The sequence below is a fragment of the Lepisosteus platostomus genome, chromosome 7 (genome assembly GCF_059453375.1).
Source record: "Lepisosteus platostomus isolate fLepPlt1 chromosome 7, fLepPlt1.hap1, whole genome shotgun sequence".
Lineage (NCBI taxonomy): Eukaryota > Metazoa > Chordata > Actinopteri > Semionotiformes > Lepisosteidae > Lepisosteus > Lepisosteus platostomus.
The window spans coordinates 7,344,998-7,370,662 of NC_142617.1; the positions used below are offsets into that span (position 1 = coordinate 7,344,998).

The 25,665-nt window shown below is 37.7% G+C and overlaps 1 long non-coding RNA gene across 1 annotated transcript in view; it reads right to left on the minus strand.

Annotated features, from left to right (window-relative positions):
* The window catches only part of LOC148658048 (uncharacterized), a 283,796-nt gene extending 263,128 nt beyond the window's left edge, over positions 1 to 20,668 (minus strand). The window contains exon 1 of the long non-coding RNA XR_015940022.1: positions 20,630 to 20,668. This is a non-coding gene — a long non-coding RNA (uncharacterized LOC148658048). The remainder of the gene's footprint in view (positions 1 to 20,629) is intronic.
* Between the last annotated feature and the right edge of the window lie 4,997 nt (positions 20,669 to 25,665).

Here is a 25,665-nt window from a genome sequence, read left to right on the forward strand (position 1 = left end):
AATGCTCCCCTCACATGGGTAACCTTTCTTATGTCCTTATGTGCTCTCTATGGTACATTTATTAGACCTGAGGGTTCCTGTGTAAAACTGCAGAAACAGAAGGTAAAGTGACTCTGGGAGACTGAAACAATTTGTACATTTACAGCCCGGGGCAAACACCACCCTGCAGGCCACAACACACAGAGGTGAGAAAGTAACAATTTTTGGTTATGTTAAGCAACTCCTAGACCACGCTGACATTATCTCTGGGCTGCTGTGAGACTTTGACAGACACACTGATGGCAACCTCATGATTTTCATGAGTGTGTCGCCAGAGGAAGAAGAACAACAACAACCACAGTGTGCAAATATCACATTTACTGTGCAAACAGAAGAGCACAGTGGAAAAATTAATAGATATGAAATTCATCACCGACCCCGTATGTGCCCACATTAATATTTAGCAACGGAAATCAGGTATTTTATATTAATTCTTATTAAGAAGAAAAGAAACAATAAAATGTTTCCCATTCTAAAAAAGACAATACATTTCACTGTTTTGTGCTTTTGCAATCCAGCACAGGAAAATGTACAGTCGGTTCTGTACTGTAAATGGTGCAGATTTGGTTTGTTTAATTTGTACTATACTGCAGTGGCTTCTCCACTAACCTGACATCAGCTAGACCAATAAACAGAACAAGCAACAATAGGAACAACCATCTGTACTAATGCTGTACATGATTGTCATAGAGTGCTGAATAATACGAGGAAGGAATAAAAGAGCAGAAGAACCTTCTTATACAACAGTATAAAAACAACTATTTATGGATAAGTGTTCAAACCTGTCAGCCTTGTAGGGCAATTTGTGAGGGGCCTATCTTAAGTATTCTGGCCAAGTGGAGATGAAACATATGCATAGGTTCAGTGAGTATGAGAGATTGTGGATGGCCGTTATCATCAGAACAGTATTTCATGCTGGTAAAGTCAAGGATCAACGATGAAACTGATTTCATAGGTTTACAAGTTAACAGATGCATTTAGAACTCTAAAGGTGGTTTATGTAAACTATATTTCTTTATAAGTTTATTTTTTGGAACATCCGTCCTGCAATGAACTGAGGTAGAGTGTAGTAGCTATAGTCTGCAGCTGATCTGAAAAATCTGGAGATTGGCAGTGGAGTCCTGAGACCCTCAGACTGAGCAGAAAACTGGAATTTAATGGTAAAAATCCACAAGTTAAAGCATGTTTTAAAAGACTCCACAAACATAAGGAAACAATAACTATATTTAATAAATATCAGTGGTGTTGCTGCTAAATTCTCCGTTTGGCATTATCCTAATTTTTATTGGTTCATTGTGATGGTATTGATTACTGGTTTGGATCTGGATTGCCAAACGTGATCTGATTACTTGAATCATCCTTAATGTCATTGATTACTCTTTGCTAAAGCTTGAACCGGTCTGTGTAATTAACTTTGACAGAATGACTATGAAAAGTAATTACATGCTTCCCTGTCTGCTGAAACTCTCGCACTTTATAATGCCTTCTTACTATTCTTCACACTAGCACATGTGGGCTTAGTACAGGACAGAGAATTAAGGGTGAGTGAGCATTTTGTCTTGAAGGGGATTTCATTGATACAAGCAGAGGTTAGCAAACCAGTTTCTTTGATAACTAGATTTTGAAAAGGGATATTTTGGTATAATGTGGTCGTCATACCCCTCAGTACCTTTTATAAAACAGCATTTTTAAAAAATAGTAAAGATTGGTTATCTTAATGGCTAAAGAGTTTTATTTCTAATGTGTGATGGATAAAGTATTTTCTAGTTGTATAAAAATAAACAAAAAAATACAATCTGTTCTAAAGTTAAAGAAGTTAAAAGAAGGTTCTGCAAGCAGCTACATCTTTGTTAGAGAGAAACATTCTTACTAGATTCTTACCAAATCTCAAAATATACCAAACAGCTGGCATGATAGCTGTATGTTAATAATTTATGCACGGGAAAAGCTAATGACAGCGAACATTATGTAAAATACAAGAGATTTGTGTGTGTGTGTGATGTTTTAATGATTAGGAGGCCTCTATTGTAAGGGAATTATCAATATGTTAAGTCTTGTTATGATCTACAGGCTTCTTATTTTCAATCACACTCTAATGTGATTAAAATCTTGCAAATGTACGATGAAAAACATTTAGATTTTATCTGATCTCTGGTGGTGTATGTTTGAATGCCAGTAGAGCGATAACAAGAAAATTAGTTTCTGTCATCAGGCCAGGCTCTTAGTAAGTAAAATAAAGGATAAATTAGATTTGACATTTATATTTCTATTTCTGTTCAACTTGCTTTCCACTGTTGTACAGTGAGGAAAATAATGATTCACAAAGTCAGGTGTGGACCTTTTGTAGGTGATCAGCCAAGTATAAAAACCTACTTTTTCCTTTACTATCCCCAGAAACATATTTCTTTAAATCAAACTCCATCAACATTTAACCTCCAATCAAGATTCTCCACTGAATGGTACAATTTTAGGTGAAAGCGAAACAATCCCCTAATGTGACAATGCCACTGTCTTCATTTCAAAGGACAGTAGAGGATCATAACACAGAGGAAAAATCAAAACGGATTTATAGGAGTAAAATAACCTGATGAGAGGAAATTACTTTCCTACTACTTCAACAGCAGACCTCATGGATGAACAACCTCATCCCCAGTCATATAAAAGTGCACTGCAGTGTAGAATGAAATAATCAAAGTATACAGTTTCACTTTGAAAACATAAATTCAGCACATTTTTTTTTTTACCCAGGCAAGCTAAGATACCTTTGATTTACACTAAATTATAAAAAAATAGTTGCAAATATAGAATAATTTATTGAGGTGAATTTATTTCCTCAGCTTTGAACACTGATGACGTATAACTCTGAATGTTTAAAACAGTTTGGAATCAAAAAGAATAAAAAAGTTCAGGACTATTGTATGGTTATCAACACAGTCTGGAATTTGTACCCTTTGCAACAAACAAATAAGTTTTCTGTTAATTACTTCTGCATTTCATATTGCACCTGAAGCCAGGAAGCTGGAGAGATTTGTCCTTATTTCTTTTGACTGAAGGTTGAAATGATTACTTTTCTGCTCCAGGGACTAGTCTGCTATATCTGTTAAATGTAAAGATGTTATCCAGCTTACTCTTGTGGAAGACCCAAAATCGAATTTTTAATAAGTATGTGGTGATCTCAGCTGTGAGAATAAGTCCTCAAAAATTAAAGAATTAAAAAATACACAAGCAATAAATGTCTTGTATATATACACAAACCCACATGAGGTTACCTTTTTAAGAACCGGGGTATTTCAGCTGCATCAGAACTTTCTGACAAAATTTTTGTTGTACGTCTGAAGAGGAGAACTTTGGGGTGGCATTCATCCAAGAATACACTCTACCCTAGAGCTGTCAGAGCTATCTTTGTCAAAGTCAGCAAGGAAGATACAGAGAAACCTGGATAGCTAAATGAACACGGTGGAGAACAATTGTTTTTTAATGGTACTCATTCCACAAGTCCACAAGAGATAATCTATTTTTAACAATGTTGCTCTGTGTTGTCTCAAATATGGTAGTGCTGCAGTCATTAAAGCAGGTTAAGTGAAATGGAGTGCTGCATTAATATTCAGGCATGGGCTGAAAGATAAAGTGGTGCCCTATATCTACAGAGTGTGCAAAAAATAAAGCTTGAAATAATAGCATAATAGCTTAAAGGAAGATCAGTACTCACTTATAATGACAGCATATCTAAGATCAATTGCGGACGGATCACATTTTTTGTTAAGGAAAACATGACAAGAATGGCCTAATCTGGGTGTTCCATGGAATAAAGGTTTCTTAAAAACATTTTGGTCTGCAGTTCAATAAAAGATCACAACTTCTCATTAACAGCACTGTCCATACTTGGTAATCGCAGGTAAGAGATGTAACTGATGCTCTTGGAAATGATTTTACTTTTGATGGATGCACTGGCCAGCATGAATGGATGAGAACAGCTACATGTTTTATTGAATTTATGAGAAATATACAGAAAAATAAGAAGAAAGGCTCCTTTGAATTAGATGAATTGGAAGGAAGTGCATCATTTATTCTAGATTTATTACAAATCACAGCAAGACTAAAATAAAATCACACATATATTTTTAGATAATTTTTGGAAATATTTAAATCTGCAACAATATAATGTAAGTGATATAGATAGTGCAATTGCATTGTTTTAATTATTTTTGGAGAAAATTAAAATAAATCATTATCTTGCAGGTTTAGTTCTACAAAACATAAATTCAAAGAATGTGGTGTGAAATCCTACGTATGTGCAATTTTAAAGAGATGGTAATTCATGCAACATTCTTATGCCCTATTCCTTAACATTGGAAGGTGAGATTCTTAATAGTTACTGAACCTTCCATCCACTTATCTGTACAAAAAAGCTTTTTTTCCCCTTCAGACAATTTCCCAGTCCTCAGTTTAATAATTTATCTAGGCATCATTAGCACATACTGTTTTTTCTCAATAGGCTTGTCAAGCTTTGAAAGTAGGCAGTGAATGTCCTACTTTGTAAGATTTAAAACAACTCACAAAGATCAACAGATTTATTTAGACAAATATAAACATAGCAAAGATATTAACTTTGAAATAAATATAAAAGCATCATACATAGCTCACTCTGGCACGGAATGCTGGAGTTTTGTCTGGGTTACAATTATATTCATCTGATTTTCACAGGGTTGCAAAAGCTTATACAAAAATATTCTGGCTAATGATGAGGGGGCGCTTTGTAAAATACTTTCCTCTTGAATTTTCACATTCTCCTTCATTTGCAGAACAATTTAGCCTTTTATGGAAGCTATCTAGTTGAACTTTCTTCCTTAAGGCTGCTAATCTATATGATCCGAACTATAGGGAAAAATAATGAATAATGACGTTTTTCATATACTGTTTTTAGCTCAAACCAATGGGATTGTCTGAAATCATCCATACAGTACTTCTAAAAATGAAATTTAAGTAATAATTGTATACATTTTTCAGTCTACTTGATGACAAATACAGGATATATACACATATCCTTGCACTACTGTGCAAACATCTTAGACACAGCCATAACAATACAATACAATGCAATATATGTTTGTTATGGATATAAACCAGTTAACCTAAAAATTATGTTTTTGTATAAAAAACGAAATACACAAGGAGAAACGAATAATATAAATAGAATTGTATAAGATTTTAAAGCAGTAGTGTATATACATTTGAGGCATGTTTTATAATGGGTAATTACACAGCAAGCCTGACCAAAATAAAGCCAACCAAAATTAATACTTGGCCAGTTGGGGACTGCCATTTGGCCAGTCCTGGTCACAGCTGGCTAAATGACATATACTGTAGTAGGCCAAAATTGGAACTGGTGAGGGCTGGACTACAGAACTCAACTCTCCTCTGTACAAGGGTGAGCAAGGGTGTGAAAACTCTATGTCCAACTTGTTTGATAACAATGTTTTAAAATGAGCATTCTCTTTGGGATGACTCATTTACATGTGGCTCTACTACACCAATAGTTTCTTCAAGGCTGTGTTTGAACATGCAAGCCTCCCTACAAATTACCACAAAGCAATACAAGATGTCTTAAATAGGTGGTTCAATTCACTCTTCCCTCTCTAGAAAAATAAATACCTCTCTTAATCACCTAATCTGTACCATCCCGAAGGAATACTTATCTACATAATTATATGTAGAGAGAGATAATAATGCAATTCAGTGAACATAATCCATCTATTTTCTAAATGCTTCATCCAGTTCAGGGTTGTGGAGGAGCTGGAGGCTATCCCAGAAAGCTGCTGGGAGCATATACCATGGACAGGGCATAGGGCCAACTCAGAGGACACACATCCTACATAATGGTAAAAACAAAGTAGACCTAAGACCAAAAAAATGTTTGGCGTATTTAGGAAATGGCTCTGATATAAATGAGGAAATAACACGTTAATATCCACACCCCTGACCCTTGTGCAATGTGACACAGTGGAAGTCATACATCTCACAAGACAGCAGTCAGCAGCATCACACTGTTGTAAACATCATGTGCAGTGTTATTTCCTGACTACAACACGGATAGGGTTACAGTATAGTAATGAATTTCAGCTCACACTAGACGTTTAGTCTACCTTTTGAACAAATATTGCCCACAGCAAAGACCTTGCCAGTGTTTGAACTTTAAATTTCACTATCAAGCCTGCTGGCATACTGGAGGAAATTAATTTGAAGCTTGGAACTGATAGGTGAATTCCTACCTCTTGTGCCCTAATTAGGACTTCACACCAGTGAAGGCAGCCATGACACAGCTAGACATTTCCCCGGCAAAAAGCAAAGGGGATGAAAAATAGACCCTCCTCAAGCATTTCAAAAGACATCTTCAAGGAGAACACTTGGAAAGCATTTTTAGGAACCTTTGACTGATAAAAAGAGAGGCTTTGCATTTCCCTTTCAGAAATGCCAGTGAATTACTCAAATGTATTGATTATGCCATGTGGTGATAGTACTGCAGAATTAATTGAGACAGATATCATTATGCACTGAAGAAATGTGACTGAAATTTAAAGTTGGGCATTCTTTGTCTGCATTTAATTGTTAAGGAGCCAGAAAAGCCTCTGGTTTGATTGACTTTTTGCTTATTCTCTAGAAAATAAGAAGCATAGGACTTGAGCGATCACAATTAAGTGGTGAAATGATAAACATATGTATACCTGACAGTCTTACACCTTTAGTAGGATTAACCAAAAAGTGAGATGACTCATAGTCTTCAGCAAACACTTGACTGTACCCCTGCCTTCTCAGATAGGCATCTTATAAAGAAGCAAAGCCTGTTTGGGTTCAAAGGATACAGATATCATGGAACCAGACAAACAGTGGTGTCTTTCTTCTCCGCAGACATTAGTGTACTGATGCCTACTTGTTGTCTTTGCTCGCTGAAGCTCAGATTCAGACTGCTTCCTGTTCTGGGGGTGTGATTGAGAAATGACAACTCCAGCTCTATTCTCGGGGTCCTGCAGTGATTAAAGCAACAACAATGTCTTCAGCAGTGCATGTATTTAAAAACAGCAACATTCCCACTCGCCTCCAACATTCCTGCTTAAAAACCCAGGAACAGAAAAGTTATATTACTGCACCATCAAATGGCCATTTAAAAACTGAATCTTGTCAACACTGTCAAAAGGCGACTCGTTTCACAATGAGTGAGATCGGGATATCAACCACAGCAGTCAAAGCTTTGTTAAATTAATTGCAGTCAGATAACGCATAATATATTAAGGTGTCGTCATTCATTTCCGTGTCTGATTAGTATATCAGTCTGTTTAGTGTATAAGATAAGGTAAGATCACTTTATTAGCCATATATAATTCGTATTTTCGCATACCCCAGCTTGCTCTCCATGAGACACACAGACAGGGAGAGAAGCTTGGGGTCAGAGCGCAGGGTCAGCCATTGTACAGCACCCCTGGAGCAGTTGGGGTTAAGGGCCTTGCTCAAGAGCCCAACGGAGTAGGATTCCTCTGCTGGCTGTGGGACTTGAACCGGCAACCTTCCAGCCACAGGCGCAGATCCTTAGCCACAGTGTGGTGTTGTACTGTTATGTAACATAAACATGTCATTACTAGGCCCCAATGACAGAGTAAAAGGATACGTTTGTCCCACTTTGTTACAGCAAGTATAATTATATACTAAAATTCTGATTGGGGTTCTCATTGGTCAATCACCTGTGCAGTAACTTGTATCACTAGTACACAGGAAGACCAACACTCTGCAGTTTTCCCCTCCTCCAGCTCCACTTAGATAAGAAAGGAAGGAATAAAGAGAAAAAAGAGAGAGCAGGGGACGTGATGCCCTCCCACACATTCTCCTAATGACCCATGGTCATTAGGTGCACGATGAACACCCTTCTGTACTTATGTCACGCTCCAGGCTGCTGTGCCAGCCTCACCTTTTCAAGTTTTGCCCACACAGGAGGGCAACTGTGAAAAGAAAGGTACTCTGCAGGGAACTAAGGGTCTCCACATCAAAATGCCTCACCACTAGGATGACAGTACCTGTCAGGCACAAAGATTGACAGGCTGTGAATGCTGAGCGGTTCTGGTAGAGATGATGAAGATATATATCTAGAACTGTCAGTAACTCTGTACCAGAGGCTGTATTTCATAGATGGACTCAAGATAAGTTGAAAAAAATTTGCTTATGGCTCATTTGATTTTAACAATAAAAAAGATGAACTAAAAGTTTTTTATATTATATTCTTATATTATAGGAGCAAATTGCAAACTGCAAAAGGTCAAAGTGGATTTTTGGCATAAATCAAAGACAAATCTTTGAGTACTAGGTTGAAACACTACAAACATGATACAATTGCAATATAAATACTAGTGTTCAATATTTCCTGCTTTTAAATTATATTTGGAATGCAAAGAAAGTCCCAATGTCATGAAATTGAGACTGATAGCTTAAATATACAGTATTTACAGTCTATTACCAGTTTCTACACAGCTTTTTAATTTCTGCAAATATCGCTTGTGGTTCCTTTAATGGCAGTTTTTTAAGTCTTGTCTCTTGGTGTCAGGATTGCTTCATTAGCCTTTCCAAGTCAACTTTAGCCTTTAATTTCCATAATGAATAAAGCAATGAAATGTTTTTTTTTAAAAAAATCTCATGATTCACATGCCCTCAGCTGGGGCAGAATCATTTATAATCTTCTTTCAGTGACAGAATAGTAATAGCCTATATGCAAATATAATGTGTGGACCAGCTCTTCACATTATACTGTATCTGTGCCATTTTGACAATTCTGCAACAATAGGTGGCACAAAAGCTCATCTGTTGATTGATGCAGCGAATGCTCTGGCAGTGCCATTGTCCCTGTTTTGATTTATGCAAATGTGTTGGACTCATCACTTCAGTGTGGAACCTGACAAGAGGGACGTCTCTGGCTTTTTTTTGTCCGAAGAGGAGGCAAAATGTACTGTAGCTGCAATTCTCCTTACATTTTCCCGAATATACTCTCTACTCTTTGGTTTAAGTGTCTTACACAAATAGCAACACAAACCAAAATAGCAAAAGGGCATAGTAATGTGTAGGAACAGCCTATACACAGGGTGGCCCCCCAAGCTGCTGTACATTCATGATTAAACACAAGTGAAAGGATTACTGAAGCAATAAAAAAGAAGAATAATAAAAATCACCTCTTAAAGAAGCTTTTATTTTTCATTTTAGCTGCTTTTAGTTTCATGAGAACTAAAATTAAGAAGCTATACACCAAAATGTTATTAAATTATGTTTTTTATTTCCAATAGACTAAGTTATCAAATCAAAGGTTTTAGAGAATCTGTTTAAATTTGTAGTTCCTTATGAAATGTATGTCCAAAGAGGTTTAGCAAGTTCGATGTTAAATTTGTGAAAAACCTGTCAGTATTAAAATATTCTATTGATAACAACCTAGTACATTCTATTGAGAACAACTCCAGTAAAAAATAAAGCCAACATGCAATGTAAGCATGTCCTAAATTCACCACAACCGCTACCTAATATGCCTGCAGTTAGTCGTAGATGTGTAGAGCTGTGTTCATTTGTTCAAAACAGTTGAGTATACAGTTCACATCTTAGAGCTGAAAATGTTGCAAATCCATTTAATGCGATGAAGCAAATCGTGCACGTTACAAAATTACGGTAATTATAACATTTACCAATCAATCACAAGAACATAATGTAATTCACAAGGGATCAGCAGCCAATTTATTTTGTTCATATTAAACTAATCTAACAATGTGGCTTCCTGCATATATACTTTGTCAGTTTACCTTGTAATACAGAGCTGTATTAATTTTCTTGAACGCTCAGCCTTAGGAAAATTAATCACTCTTGGTGGCTTCTGAGGAAGGTAACAAATTAAAAAAACAAAAAGCCAGGGCATTAGCTCACACCCACAGTCTGGGTGACAAGACTTTGGGAGCCATCTCCTCTAACACAAAGCTGATTAATGTTTCTGCTTTTTTTCCATTTCTCCTTCTCTGGTCATAAACAGCTCCTGATTACCTTCAAGGCAGCTGCGATAAATATTTTGGGTAATACCTCTAATACACTGAGTGATCTTGTGTGCTCTGGACCAGATGACCTGCCTAAAAGTCAGAGAAGCAATGAGTCTATTGATGTAGAGTCTGTGCCCTCTGACACAGAGTATTGGCTAATACAGAACAAGATGTTTGAGATGATAAGTCATTTACAGAGGGGAGAAGGTCTGTCTGTGGAACTAATAAAATGGGATCATACTGAAAAGCAGGAGACATTTGAAATGTCTTGGATTCCAAATAAAGGCACTGATTCATACAATAAAAGTAGCTGATGACTAGTACTCTATGTGAGCGTCAGACATACAATTTTATGTGCACTTAAAATAACCTCTCTGTACTTTAACAAAATAAAAATAAGTTGTTCCTCTTCATTTTTAACACATTAATAGTGAAATGGATTATAGAAAAATCTTTCTATCTGGTTTCCTGATGAATTATGCATGGCTTTTCTTATCAAGTTTTACAGTTCTCTCCCACATTTTCAAAAGATACCAGCACCTATGAGTAATGCAGATACCTCCGATTTTCCATATAAACCCTGTTCTGTAAGACTATATCATTTCATATATTGATTAATAGTTTTATGTCTGTTGTCTTTAAATATCATTCATTCCTTTTTGTGTTACAGATGAGAACGGCCCTTAAAAACATAAATGTTTAAATATCTGTTGATAGCAGCTTGGAATCCAGAGAAACCATCCCATCCAAATTTTAGTAATGCTGAGATAAGCTTGTATGATAAGACTTTTCCTCCCAACAGAGAATATTCAAGTAGTGCCATAAGATGACCTTAAATAGTTTCCTTACAGGAAAATGGGGCTGGGCATTTGTCTGTGCTAGTGAATGCATTCTGATGCTTGGAATCAGCAGACATGTGTGGTTCAGAATTCTATGTCACCAGCCAGAAGAAAAATCCTATTCAAAAAATGATCCATCAAGTGACACACCCTCAAGAAATGCTCTATGGAAGTGTGTGACATGCTCATAAGGCATGTGAATGCCCAGTCATTCCGGCCACCCCAGAACAGTTGTCAGTACTGAGCAGCCAAGTGTGGAGCATATAACATTCTTTCATTCATTGCAGTGACAGGTTTACACGGTTTCTCAGGCTGGCACCCTCTCTCAACCCTTCAGCAGTTTCAGAAGAAGTCTTCAGGAGGCTTCAAATCTCGAATCCTAAGAAAGGCAAATTTATTTTGTGACCCCTCCCTCACAAAGACCAAGAGGTTAGAAAAGAACTTTCTTTGAAACGCCTACACAGACAAGGGTCATTCATTTGCTTTCTTTTGCAGTGAGGGCATGCAGTACAGTATGTCCTCTCTCTGAGGAGCCTTTAATTGGCAATAATGTATTCTTCGTGATGTGCTCAGTCTTACCACTGTGTGCTGGGAAGCAAAAGAGTCACGAACAGAGGTCAACACGATGAAATACCAAGGTGAAACTAATATTCTAAGTAATGCAGCACACAAGAGATTATTTTTATATGGCTTTATTTATGATTGTTGTGTAAACTCTTCCTGTTTTATTGCAAGCACTGGAATTATTTCACACCAAGAAAACAGCTTTGTACCAAGTTGTAATCGCATGTGCATGGCACAGAACAGAAAAATTTGGCAATTATTTTGCTCAAGTTTTCATTTGTTTATGTAACAGTTCTGAAACCCTATGTATACATACACCCTCAAGTAAACAAGAACACGTTTTAAAAGCCCAATTCATTTTGAATTGGTTTGAATTATGTTGACTTCTGCATTAAAAGTTGAATAAAAGCATTCTTCAATATGTGCATTTATAAGCAGGTTGTATTTTCATAAACTGTACTGTGAACTGAGTTGAACTTGCAGGCCTCTACAGTAGGATTCATCCCTCACTGTGCATATAGTCTTTTATGGGGTGAAAACACCAGAATCTTAATGTTATCTCTTTATCTAAGCATACCAATTGTACAGGTGGGGTGTACAGACAGGTGTCCACTTGTTATGAGAGCATAACTTTGCAAATGAGAGGAGAATTGTAATAGCTTTGTTATTCATTGGACTGGAGAAGCTGTTTTTTTTATCATGTTTCTAAATGGTCTTTAACATAAGGGACAAACATGAGTAAAGACAGAGAATATATCCTGTAAGCAGATAGCATATTTGTGCAGTAGGCATTGAAAGATCTGATACATTCCATCTACTCAATTCAGCAACAGTATGTGAGAAGTATTTCCGTAGCAGATAAGATGTTCAATTAAATAAAAACTTTAAAAAATGCAGTTCCTCCTGTGTCAGTCTGAACAGCTTCGATAATTGCTGCTCCTTTGTATGCAGTGAGTTTCTTGTTAAATGCCATGCGGATCAGCAAGCATGCAAAACATTCGCCAACAAGTCAGAGGTCTTAAGGCGTGAACATAATTAATAATAGATATCAAATTATTGTAATATTTTAACTGTTTAAATTGCACATCCACCATGCATTTTTATTGGAAGTCTGTGTGGGCAGAAACTATTCTTGACTTTAGTACAGTAGGTTGTCAGGCTGCTTAAAGAGATATTTTACAAGAAGGCATAAACTTCTAAACCAGTCATTTGTATTTAATTTCTATTCAACACAGCCAGCTTGTTGTTATGAACATAATTTTCATATGTCAATTTAACCACAGCCTTATGTACTGTTTGAAAAATGTTTGTGCACAAACAAAGCACTTTCATGGGTTTGAAAAGAAAGCCATCTCTTTCCCCTGTCTCCTGTTCTGTCTCCAGATACAGGAGGTGTACATTTTGACAGGCCATTTAAAATTCCTAGATGACCTATGCTGTTATTTTCAAATATAATGATAGAGCAAGTCAGATATATATTGTATTTTTAATCCAGACATTCATATGTTCCTATTAAATATATTAGCCATTTCCTGTAACTAATGAAATGTAGTGACCTTTTCTGGGCTAGATTTAGACAACTATAGAAAACAGGGTTTTTTTTATTCTGGTTATTTTCTATTCAATGCCACTGAACACCACTGCATTTTGACAGGAACGGCATTGTCTTTCTAGGGGTTTCTCCAAAGCCTTGTCCATTTTATAGATCTCAAAGCCCCTGTGGCAATTTTTCAAACAAAACAGGGGTTTAGCCCTGCCAAAATTAGTCACATTCCACTCAAGGGCCACAAATCCATCATGACAAAATTCTCTGGGCCCTGACTAATTTTTAGTCAAAGAAAACCTCTTTATTTCCAAGTGACCATAAATTAAAACGGTTCATTTCTGAAAGACTCTAACTTGTATACAATATCTTCAATTATTTGAAAAAAACCCTCAGATATATCCATTGGGCTTTTGAATTTGCTAATGTAAACAAGGTTACTAAAGGTCACCTCAGCTGTTGCTTTAGTATTAAAGTCATATTTTTGCAAAGCATGTTCAGAAATGTTACTTTTTTTTTACACCAGAAAGCAAATGCTTTGAGTTAAAAGTCATATCATCTCCCAGGGCAGAGACTTTAATTATTCACCAATCTCGCAGTAATAAGTATAAATCTACCTGTGTCTGTTAAAAAAGCATATAATCTCTGCATAACTGATGAAGTCCTCAGATAGATTAAAGGAAGACATCCATCACTTTCCCTCACTCTGTCTCCCTGTTCAGCAAAAGTTTTTGTTGAACCAGTTTAATGAACTCCAGGACTGGATTGTCTTCTCATCAATTAATTTAAGTTCCAGGGGATCTTCGAGACAATAACTTCAGCTCATCCTTTATTCTACAAAATGTATTTCTAACGTCTTTTAATGTTCTACATACCCATTCTTTCACAGCCCATCACATCGCATTTATGTAAATAGTTATTAATATTAGATATAAAATAACAGCAAAATTCCTTTAATGTGTCATGCCATGGGTATCTGGTGATTAACCAAATTAAATTGGATCCGTAATGAAAAGCCTGAGAAATCTGTTTATTTGATGTCAAAGAATAACATAATAGTACAGATTGGGATCCTTTAATCTAAGGATGAAAAGTTTTTAAATTCATTAGTTTTAAGTTTATTGTTCCGTTTCAATCTTGGAATGTTACAAAAAAGAAATATGCATCATAAACATACATGCATGCTATTTGCAATACTTTATGTAGCAGATATTAGGAGCTATAAATGTTGAATCAAACACTATACTTATTTTCTGATTGTAGGCTCTGCCTTTTTTTTATAGGGACATCCACTCCCAAACCTGACGTGTTAGTCATTCTTACTTCTTAATGTTGCAATGCACTCTGCTCACTTGATTATTTCCTGAAATGAGGCGGCATTTCAGCCTGGGCCTGCCAACGCTGAGTCGTACAAAGAGCAAAGTTAATCCAGAAAACACGGTTTGATGACATAAATAAATCAAAGGGAGGTGAAGATGCACAACTGGATGCATGTGGTGATGCCTTATAGAAACACTCCTGCCACAAACACTCCTGTCCTCCCTCAGTTTCTAGTTTCCTCTGACAACATTTAATAAATTGGGACAAACATTACCAGCAGAGCACAGCTAGATTACTGCATAACTGCTGCACTTTCATTTTTAAGTGCTCTCAAATTTCACTCACAAAGTGAATGTGGTGCAGATAAAGATTGTTTTTTTAATGTGGAACATTTTCAGTGGAGTTTAATTGCAGTCATTTGTCATCACCCTGACATCTTGTTTGACTATTTACATCCAAGATTCTAGCCCTGCATAGATAATATTCCAGTACATCCACCAATAAAATGTTATATTGATGTTATATCATCAATATAACATTTTTTGTGCAATTTGTCTCGAAGAACCTGTTTTGTCTGGGGTTCCAGAAGTATTATGAAGTGCCTTTATTAAAATCAGTCCACTGAGAACAGTAAAGAACTGAATTTATTGCACACCCATCTTGAGAAAATAATAAAAAAGCATATGGGCTCACAGCATGGATAGGTTTCAGCAACTTGCAGAAGAATAATTGAAAAGAAAACAAGTCACAACACCTGCATATCCGTCAGCTAAGAATTAAATGTGAAAGATGAGGTTCACCACAATAAGGACCTCACCACATCACTGTACACTCTGTCACAGGGAATGTTAGAGTGTTCTATAACCTGCTGTCTGTTGCTTATTCTGCTTTAAGCACTGACTACTAATTGTATGACTGGCAGAACTCTGGCAGCACATTAAAAAACTAAAAAAAATATCTCATTTTAGTGGTAAGTGCACAAGTATTTGCTGAATGAAATGAGTAAATACATACTAAAACAAGATGTGCTGGTCTAAAAGTTGAAGAAAAACACTGAAACATTTCATATATTAGCAGAACAGAAGCACTGTGTCTTTATACCATCCTGATCTCATTTCAATGCACTGAGGCTTGGGGAGAGTGTTTTTCTGTCATTACTTTTACTACCTTCTTATCATGCCTCAACGTAACCTCTCCTTTTTTAAAATCAACGTTATAGTCTCTGCATAACTTATGGGAGGTGAGTGTTTTTGGATAGCATGGCTTCATCCACACCCCAGAATGCATGTGCAGGCAGTATATCTTTCACTGCCAATAGGGTGATGGTAATGATAACAATAATGTTCCGTTCACTGAAAGGATAACATCTAACACAAATGCAATAATGATCATTTCCGATACATAAGCAATTACTATTAAACAGGAAAATCTGATATGAAAAATGAAATGAATCCTTTCTTTTTTTATGTTCACACAAGGAATATGGCAGTCGGTAGCATGGTGGTGCGAAGGTGCTGCTGTGTGGTGCCAGGGACCTGGGTTCAATTCTGGACCTGGGGTGCTATCTGTGTGGAGTTTGTATGTTCTTCCTGTGTGCATGTGGGTTTCCTCCTTGTGCTCTGTAACGCATACGGCCGACATCACAGGTTGTGCGAGCTGGCTTGCCAGTGCGGTGATGTCACCGCCCTTCCCTGTGAATAGCAGGGACCTCAGCCGCCGGGCTGAGGGGAGGTGTCCCTTTAGCTCAGCTGGCTGTTTCCCTGTTGAGTGACGCTGGAGACCTGGGTTCGAGCCCCAATGGTGGAGGGCTGACCTGAGGTGGGAGCAGCGAGGGCGCATACCCACGTGAACCCGAAAGCGCTACAGCTCCTTTTCCTTCCACAGTCCAAAAGCATGCTGGCGTCTGCCCTGTGATGGACTGACGTCCTGTCCGGGGTGTATCCTGCCTTCTGCCTCTCGCTTGCAGGGATAGACTCTGGCCCCCCTGCAACCCTGAATTGGAAGAGGCAGTTAGAAAATGAACGGATGGAACGTGGCAGCCGATAAGCGTTTGAAAGCAAAAATATGTTGTATACATTCGCAATCATTCCGTGTACCTTAAAGATAACAGTTTCAAAAACAGAGATGTTTGTGAAATGATTGTCTTAACATTATACCTTCCAGTGAGTGCTACTCACTCGCAGTTCTCCAATTTCATTTGGATTCAGTGGAAAATTACTTAGTGGAACACAGCTGTTTTGACAGCTCACTCATACTGTCAGCATCAAACTGCAAGGATTCCTTAGAAGTAGAGAAAGGATCTTTGAGTGAAACCTTCTTAATCAGTCAACGTTCTATTAAAGTAATAATAATAATAATAAACTTTATTTTATATAGCGCCTTTAAAGGTGGCTTCTCAAAGCGCTTTACAGGATGACAATAACAATAAATAAGAAGACTACAACAATAAATAAGAAAATTTCACAAGACAGGACACAATTATAATTACAGCAATACAACAATAACAATAGAGGAGACCGTGGAAGATGGTATTAAGAAGAGCAGAGGGGTGAAGAATGGAACCAGTTAAGTAAAGGCTTTTCTGAAAAGGAGGGTTTTGAGTCTGGATTTGAAGGAGTTTAGAGAAGGTGACTCTCTAATATCCTTGGGCAAGGAGTTCCAGAGCTTGGGGGCATAGCAGGAGAAGGCCCTGTCGCCCATACAATGTAGACGGGCTTGGGGGACAGTAAGGAGGGCAGAATTTGAAGAGCGGAGGTTGCGAGGTGGGGAGTAGGGCGATAAAAGTTCAGACAGGTATTGAGGTGCCAAGCCATGTGAAGCCTTGTAGGTGAGCATGAGGATTTTAAAGTCTACGCAGAATTTGACCGGAAGCCAGTGCAAGGACTCCAGGATAGGAGTAATGTGAACACTTGCACTAGATCTGGTCAGGATTCTGGCTGCTGAATTTTGGACATACTGCAGCTTGTTCAGAGTAGATTTAGATACCCCAGGGAGCAGAGCATTGCAGTAGTCAATTCGAGAGAATACAAATATGTTGATCAGCTTTTCAGCCACAGTTAATGATAGCATAGGGCGTAGTCTTGCGATATTTCTAAGGTGAAAAAAAGATGTTTTGACAGTATGCTGTACATGTGGGTCGAATGTTAAGCCAGAATCGAATATAACCCCAAGGTTTTTCAATTTTGATTGGAGCTCAAGTACAGAGCCATCTACAGACAGGGTTACAGGACTGGCTTTACGAAGTTGATGGGGGGTACCAATAAGCATGACTTCAGTCTTGTCACAGTTAAGATGAAGGAAGTTTTGAGTCATCCAAATTTTTATGTCAGAGATGCAATTAGATAGAATAGAGACAGCCACATCAGTGTCGGGTTTGGTATGGATGTATATTTGAGTATCGTCAGCGTAAAAATGAAAGCTGAGGCCATGTGATCTTAAAAGCTGACCAAGTGGGAACATGTAAATGCTGAAGAGCAAGGGGTTCATGTGCTATTAACAGTACTCTCCACGGCACCTTCAATGCACAAACATATCAATTTATCAAAAAGTGGGGATGGACTGAGGTACAGAATTTGAGTGTAGTTCATGAAAAGAAAAGGCTCCACCCATCTAAATTTAAGTAAGCCGCTCTGTGCAAAACGGCTGAATAAAAATCTGGTGTTGAAATTTGCAGTTTTGCAGTTTCACCTGCTGCGTGAAAAATCTTCACCAAGAGGCAAATGAACAGATAATGAAGCTAAACATTGTTGTTCTTTTTTTTTTCAAATTTAAAATGATAATGTACAGACAGAGAGTTTCAGCCTGTAAAACATGATGCCTGAGGTTCCTATTATACATATTTAACACTTTTCAATCCCATTCCTGACTGGTACCAAATCTGTAGGTCTCAGAGTGCAGATTGATTTAACAATTTCAGCAGCGCAGCAAGTCCCACAGGGACTAAAGACAACTCCCATGGCATCTTAATTAATCATAATTTTTGATCGATCCAATGGGATAGTAGAATATTTAAGGATAGCCATTCTGTGTCCTGGGGCTCACAACATGATGGGTAGCTGCTGTCTCGGGCATACATTTCATCCTTTCTAAACAGATGGGAGATTAAGCCATGGTGCACCACACTATCAGCTTTGGAAATTCCCTTGAATTCTCCCTCATTTACTATTAAAGCCTCATACAAGAAGGTATCCCCCCTTGCTACAAAGTAATGATAATTACAGAGCAAGGCCGTTTAGTGGATGTGATGTGGACTAGAAACTAAACCAAATGAAAAATGAAATTTAAAGATTCCTGTGTTTTTAAAGAGATTATGTATCCCTTTTCGAGAACTTTATCACCTTAAAATACACTGTACTTGACTTAAACAACAACATTTCCAGCTATTTTAGCATTTTTGTGTTCCATCAAGTTAATTTTGTATTTAAATTTCATGTTTAATTGTATAGTCCCTTATGCAAAATCAGGGGGAGTCTATTTACATAGGACTTTTGTACTTTAATAATACTTGTCTGTTTCAATTATACTTTGCATGTGAATTCCAAGAGGACACGTAATGAAGAAACTTTTTATGGGAAATACTTCACACTCTGCATATTTAATCTTGAAATTCATTTCAAAAGACAACACAGTGCTCATTACTGTTTTTCATTGGTTCTGTATTTACTGTACATTTTCCACGATGCTTATATTTTTTTCATAGCAACAGTAACTGAGACTAATTTAATGCCTTTAGTATTTTTATTAATTACAAAATACTGCATATTAATGAAGATGTGGATAAACTGAATCTTGAATTTTCACAACATTTTCATAAAAGAGTATCTGACATACAGCACAGTGAAAGAAGATAATTCAAAGAATACGTGGACAATGGCAATGTTAGTGGCAGTTTCTACTAAGAGAAAATAGTATATGCGTTTTTTACTTCCCCAAAAATCCATAAAACAGAATATATCAGCAATTAAGCAACCTTAAAATACAACATTCTACTTTCATATTGAAGAGGTAAGACATTTCTCACCCACTGAAGTAGCTCACAATAACATCCTAAAATGCATTCCTTAGTAAATGGTCACTTAGATACACAGCAACATGCTTCTTTGATGCTCAGACTTTTATGTGCTGTTTCTCAATTCAAGCACTCGAGAAAACACATCCTTACCAACAGTAGCTGACAGCACTGCGTGACTGTGCTGTGCCATGCTGTTCCTTCTGGGGCATGCCTAGCTTAACATATTCAATGCAGGTGGAACAATGTGCTTGTGCCAAAATATTGTGTATCGTTACTCCTTTCTTATGAAGCTCTCTTTTGGAGTTCAATGGTAATGGCCTTGAGCATGTGATTTGGGGATTTGTAATATATTCATTGGTGGCCTGCAAGCTAACCACGAAGCTTTCCTTGAAAACTTTAGGAAAAGTTGCACTTGTCTATTTGAGCCCTGGAGTGCAATGTCACATGTACTGCTTAAGCAGGAGCAGATAAATTATGTATATATATATAGCACAAGAGCAAGCCACAGAACCATTTGGTTGGCAATCAAGGGCCATGCGTTTATTGATGTTATTATATGGGAGTAGCTAAGTGCTTCCTGAAAATAACATCTAGTTATGGAGCTACTTGATTAACCTATACTTGAAATTGCACTAGGTACTCTGTAGAACCTCTTAAGTTTCTTAACAGGACCAGAGATGATAATAGAGAGCAGAAGTTCTCTTATGAATCCCAGACAAGCTAGTCGGTGGGGGATGGGAGTTTCATATGCAGGAGGACACATGAGGGAGGCACAGTGGCGACTGGCTATCACAGAATGATTTATATTAATTGCTCCAGCTAATCTAGTAGATGGAAGTAATAAAGAAAAGTGCTAATCAATAAATTCCATTTTTGAAGTTCATTTTTATTACTTTTTGTTTGAAGACAGGGTCTCCTTTCCTGGCACCTGACAGATGTCTTTAAATATTTATCAGGCAGACAGACAACTAATCAAGTGCCCCTGCGTGTTGTGAAGAAAGGAGGAATGGTGGGAAAGGGGACTGAGGACATCGGGGATATTTAAATTTCCAACAAACACAAAATGATATTATCTGTGCTGTCATAACCATGGGCTGACTGTTGTTAGAGTCAAGTGAGTTTTCCCTTCAGACATCACTGAAGGATTTCTAGCAAGATGAATCAACAGAAAGTTTAGTCGCTGGAGCTGAAAACTGCACTGTGGTTGATTCGGCTTATACTTTAAAAGAAAAAATATAGAGTATATATACATTGATATAGGAACAAGTAATAGGTTTATTCCATGCTGAAAAAAAGAAGAAAGAAAACACAATGTTCTAGAAGACTCCACAGCCGAAACGTTGTGTTTTCTTTCTTCTTTTTTTCCCAGCATGGAATAAACCTATTACTTGTTCCTTTGCAGCCTACGCATGCTGACGCAGCTACCCACCTGAACTAATACATTGATATATACTTATACCTATTTTTAAACCACATTTTGTCAAGTGGGGTGTTTATGCCCTTATGATCTAGTAAACTTTTAACTATCCACATCCTATTCAACACAAGAGTTTTTTCCACAGTGTAGGTGAGCCCTGCAGTGATGAACAGCAGTCCACTACTGCTAGAAAAATGTTTCAGACACCTCCCACTGTTGTCCTGTCTTTATTCACTGTCCCGGAGTCTTATGGGGATTACTCCTGGAATTACCTTTCATGTATTTCCAAATAAGCTTTTAATTGTGTTTTAATAGGTAATTAAGTGTCTCATAAATCAATCAGGGAGAAGCGTATGGAGACTCTAGAACAGAGTCAATATGCGGATGATAAAACCTTTTCATTTACTCTTTGGAGTTTTGTGCTGCTGGATCACATTACACTCAGCGCTGGCTGATGCTGTTATCAATGTACATGCAGGTTTCTGATAATTTTTAGCAATTTCTGTAATGCTTTGCCTAACACTACAAAAAGACTCAATGATCTGAAGCAAAATGACCTTCTTACTATTAGAAAAGGACCAAGTGTTTTTTTTTTATTGTATGCATGATGTTTCCTCTCACATCCCTCTTAAAAATAAGAGTTAATGTTTAGAACTATTCCTTACCTTAGTTATTCAGCACGATGTGCTCAAAAAGGCACACTTAATTATCCTGCGTTGGCTTATTAGGAATTCACAAGGATTCACAGTCTAATTCTAAGCACCATGCTTGGTGAAGCCTTTATCACGACATGCAAGTCTAGCCTTTCAGAAGGCAGGTCTTTGCCCTGTGGGGTCTCAAACATTTCATACAGTATGCATAATGCAGCATATTGGTTTTCCACATGGGATGCATCCTTCTCACTCTTTGAACGTAGGTGGGATTGTGTTTGTGGATGACTAAACCTTTCAATCCATTATGAAAAGTGAACCCTGTCCCTGGTGTATTCCAGCTGTTGTAGGGGGACGTGGTGTCCGATGCCTCCTCCTCAGCAGGGCTCCTGTCAGCAGTGCCCTGTTTGCTCATCGTGTGCTTCAGAAGGGACACAATAGGCTTGAGAGAGCAGGAGGCACTCAAGGAGTGTCTCAGTGGGATCAGCTGGCCCATAGTCCACAGCATCCATTAGAGCCAACTCCCCACAGCTGCCAGGTCAGCTGTGCTAATTAGACATGCAGTCTGCGAGTGGATATGAAGGCTGTCTCTTAATTAACACTCTCCTGGTTTCACTGTACACCACCATCCCTTCAGTTCCCCTCACATTTTTGGAATCTGTTTCCTTGTCTCCTCCTATTTAGGAAGACCCTTCTTCGCACTCGCTGTTGTTGCCATGTTTGTTTTTTTACTTGTCATCTGTTATCAGAATCCATACTGCAAATATTCAGAGTGAACCTAGAAATTACAGCTTACAAAAGAAAACAGCAGCAGCCTAATGAGAAACTAGTTTGGAATCTTCATCCCCTTCATCTATACAAAAAATCATTGAATGTGTGTTGCTCATCCGATGGACATGTGTTAAATCTCTGGTTTCCTGCCATTTTATGCATAAATTGTGGTTAAGTTAAGCCCTCTTTAAACTCCTTTTTTTTTCTTTTTCTAGCTTGAATGAACATTCTCTCTCCATTATCCTTCCAGTTTCTCCAGAGGTACATTGCAATGAGTGGTACGTGTATGTGAATAAGAATCTACAAAGCTATTACATCATCTCTTGACAGCTGTGAGTCATACCTCCAGGATTAATGGTACAATCTGGCACTGGGTGGTTTAATGGATAATAAAAGTATTCTGAATTAGTGGCGGAATTAAAATAAAGACGTATGCTACTGTAAGGTACTGTATTTCGAAAGTTAAACACAATGCATCCAGAAATTAAAACTTAATGTATGCAACTTCTGACCAAGATTTATAGCTTAATTAATTTGTGATCATTTTCATATCTATTTTCCATTAACATTCTATTTGCTAACAAGGACATATGAATAGAAGCTCTTTTTTCCCCCCTCTGTATACATGGTATCCCTGCGGGCTGCACCTCCCCAATAATTATTTATTTTAACCACAAATTGTCAGTTGGGAACTAATTTAAAATGCCATCCTGGTCAAGAGCCTTACACCAAGGTCGCACAGAAGACAAGGCAGCAAAAGAAAGAAAAGAGTGATCAATAAAAAATAAATAAAATAACAGGACATAACAAGACGTGGCAGTGTTAACAAGTGCAAGTGTCAGGCAGAAAAGATTTAATCAACTGGAGACACCTTCAGATAGGGAGGTGGACAGTTTCAGCCCACTCTGCAGATTGTTCCAAACACTGGCAGCAGCAAATTGAAAAGACTTGCACCCTAACATGGTGGGTGCTCACGAGAGGTTCAGACTGATTACACACACACACACGAATGCACATTCACACACGAAAAGACGGAGAAAAAATCCAGCATAAACATAGTAAATTCAATTAATTCATTTGCGACATAAATTTACTTATAAGTCAAATAAAGCATTACCTTCCACAGTTCTCCACAGGAAAAAAATAAAAATTCCTACATTTGTGACACAAAGATTCTTTTTTTTCTTTCATTTCAGAAAAAGACAAGTTAGTAGCAAAGCCAATGACATAAATTCTGCACTTTCTCTGCTTGTGGAAATTCTGCTGTTTTACAGTTGCTGTAGCATTTAATTTGTTTGCTATGGTTTCTCATACTTGATGTCATGGTTTGTTACATCTCCATATGCCTTGCCATGCTCTTATTGAGATATCACTGAGTCTTAAAACACTTTACTATGTGTTTAACACACTTAACTATATGCTTGTAAACACCACATCACAGAGCCCGATATTTATAATTGGCTGGTTATTTGGATGGTTGTTGCTTGAAATACCTCAGGAAGCACAAAAACATTCCCCACGAAATCGGGAATTTCTCCTTGTAAGATAAGGGAAACTAAACTTTTTTGGCTAAGTCAGTGACAGCCTCCATTCATTTAATTTCCTACTTTTCTACAGAGCGTCATAACTCTGTCTCATTTCTGACAAAATCAGAGATCACAGTTCCTTCCCATTTGAAAGGTATACACAGAGGTGGGACAACACAAAAAAAAAAATAATATTAAGAGACAGCCTGTGAATTATTCATAGCCATTAAATTGTATGTTAGTGGGTATTATCCTGCTTGTCCGGCCTCAAAGAGTCAGGCAAAGCTTTCCCAGCTCAAGTAGGATGAAAGCCAGGTCTCACTCCCAGCAAGTGATTGCATTAATCCTTCATATTAGAGACAGTGCATAAATCATTAATAGGCATTACACTGTAGTGGTTGATGGATTCATATTGGGTCCCTGAAGCAAGAGATGCCTTTTGCAAGGCTTAACTGCTTAAAGAAAGGAACCCTGAAGTCCAAGAGTAATTACAAAGGTTACACAGTGACACACACAGAAACCGGATGATGTTGATGGAAAGATGATTTATTGGGATCTATGTGACACCACAAAAAGGAGGTAATATCATTTGTGATCAATATCACCACCAAGAAATAATAGACTTTTGTGGCTGTTCTCTATGTCTGCTAATTATACAGTAAGTGTAGCTACAGTATGTGGTACAGTATTTTAAAGGCTTATAATGTACCCCTTCTGGTAAGATCCTGGTCAGTTATATACTCAATGTTCCTCGGACTGCATTGGCCTTCTCAGAAGAGCTTCATTAGAGGGTAACTACACTGAACTCAAGACTTTAATTTTCCTTTTTCATAAAAGCATTACCCAAGGATGTTTCATCTCCTTTAAATATGTACGTCAAGGACAGACACTTGTACTTAAGAGGTTTTAAATCAGAGCTCTATGGATCCCTTATGTTTTTTTTAAAAACTGACCATGTTTTTTTACCAAAATAATTTAAAATAAACATTAGCTGATCATCTTCAAGCTGCATTGTTTTTTGCTAGTTTTCTGACTATTACATAGTTCTAAAAACGACTATTTAAATAGAAGCAATCAATCACTTAAATATGATCTCTGAATCATGTTTTTTAAATGACCTTAGATCAATTATGTGACCTGTCAGAATTCAGAATTCCAAATTCAAAATGTCAAATATCATGCTGGTGGTTATGACCAGGTGATATACTCCGTGTGTAAGAAGCACATACATACTTTTCCTGTTTAGATACTGCACCTTGTTGATGTTTTGATAAGAGACAGTCAGTAGAAAATCTGTTGACCGCCATTCTTGCAAGAGTGAAACAATACCAGCTGTAGATGACAAAGGTATTCCTATAGAGCATGTCTTCAACAAAAACCTCAAATGCTTGTATTTGAAGGTCATGCAATGTGTAGTTTCATTTTCTCTCCAATCCCCACAAGTTCCTGTAAATCTGGAGCTACCTTTTCAGTTTCACACCTGTCATTGTGTCACGATCGTCTTCCTTCCTCTAGAGGGTGCTCCTACCCTTTTGTATTCCAGTTTGTTTAAATTCCTACACCCGTGTCTTGTTACCTTTTTTACTATTAAAGCCTGGCTCAGTACATCTGAAGGCCCACCTGTCCAGCGGGCTCAGGAGGAGCCCGAGGGCAAAGCCTTTTCGCCAGGCGTCCTGCCAATCTGAGTCTGGGGCTTGGAGCGCCTTGCTCCATTATGGTTTTACCTTCTATGTTCCTGGATCCCTTTTCCCCACGTTCGTCTGGATGGATCTCCCAGTACCTGGACTCTGGACTGCCCCCTGATTTCCCCCTTTTGGACTTCCTTCTGGACTAGATCGCTATTGCGCCCCCGAGCACCATATCACTGCCTTCACAGCCCCCCTGTCTGTCGTCCCCTCCATTCCTCGCCGTGCCTTCCCCAGTTGTCCTTCTCCAA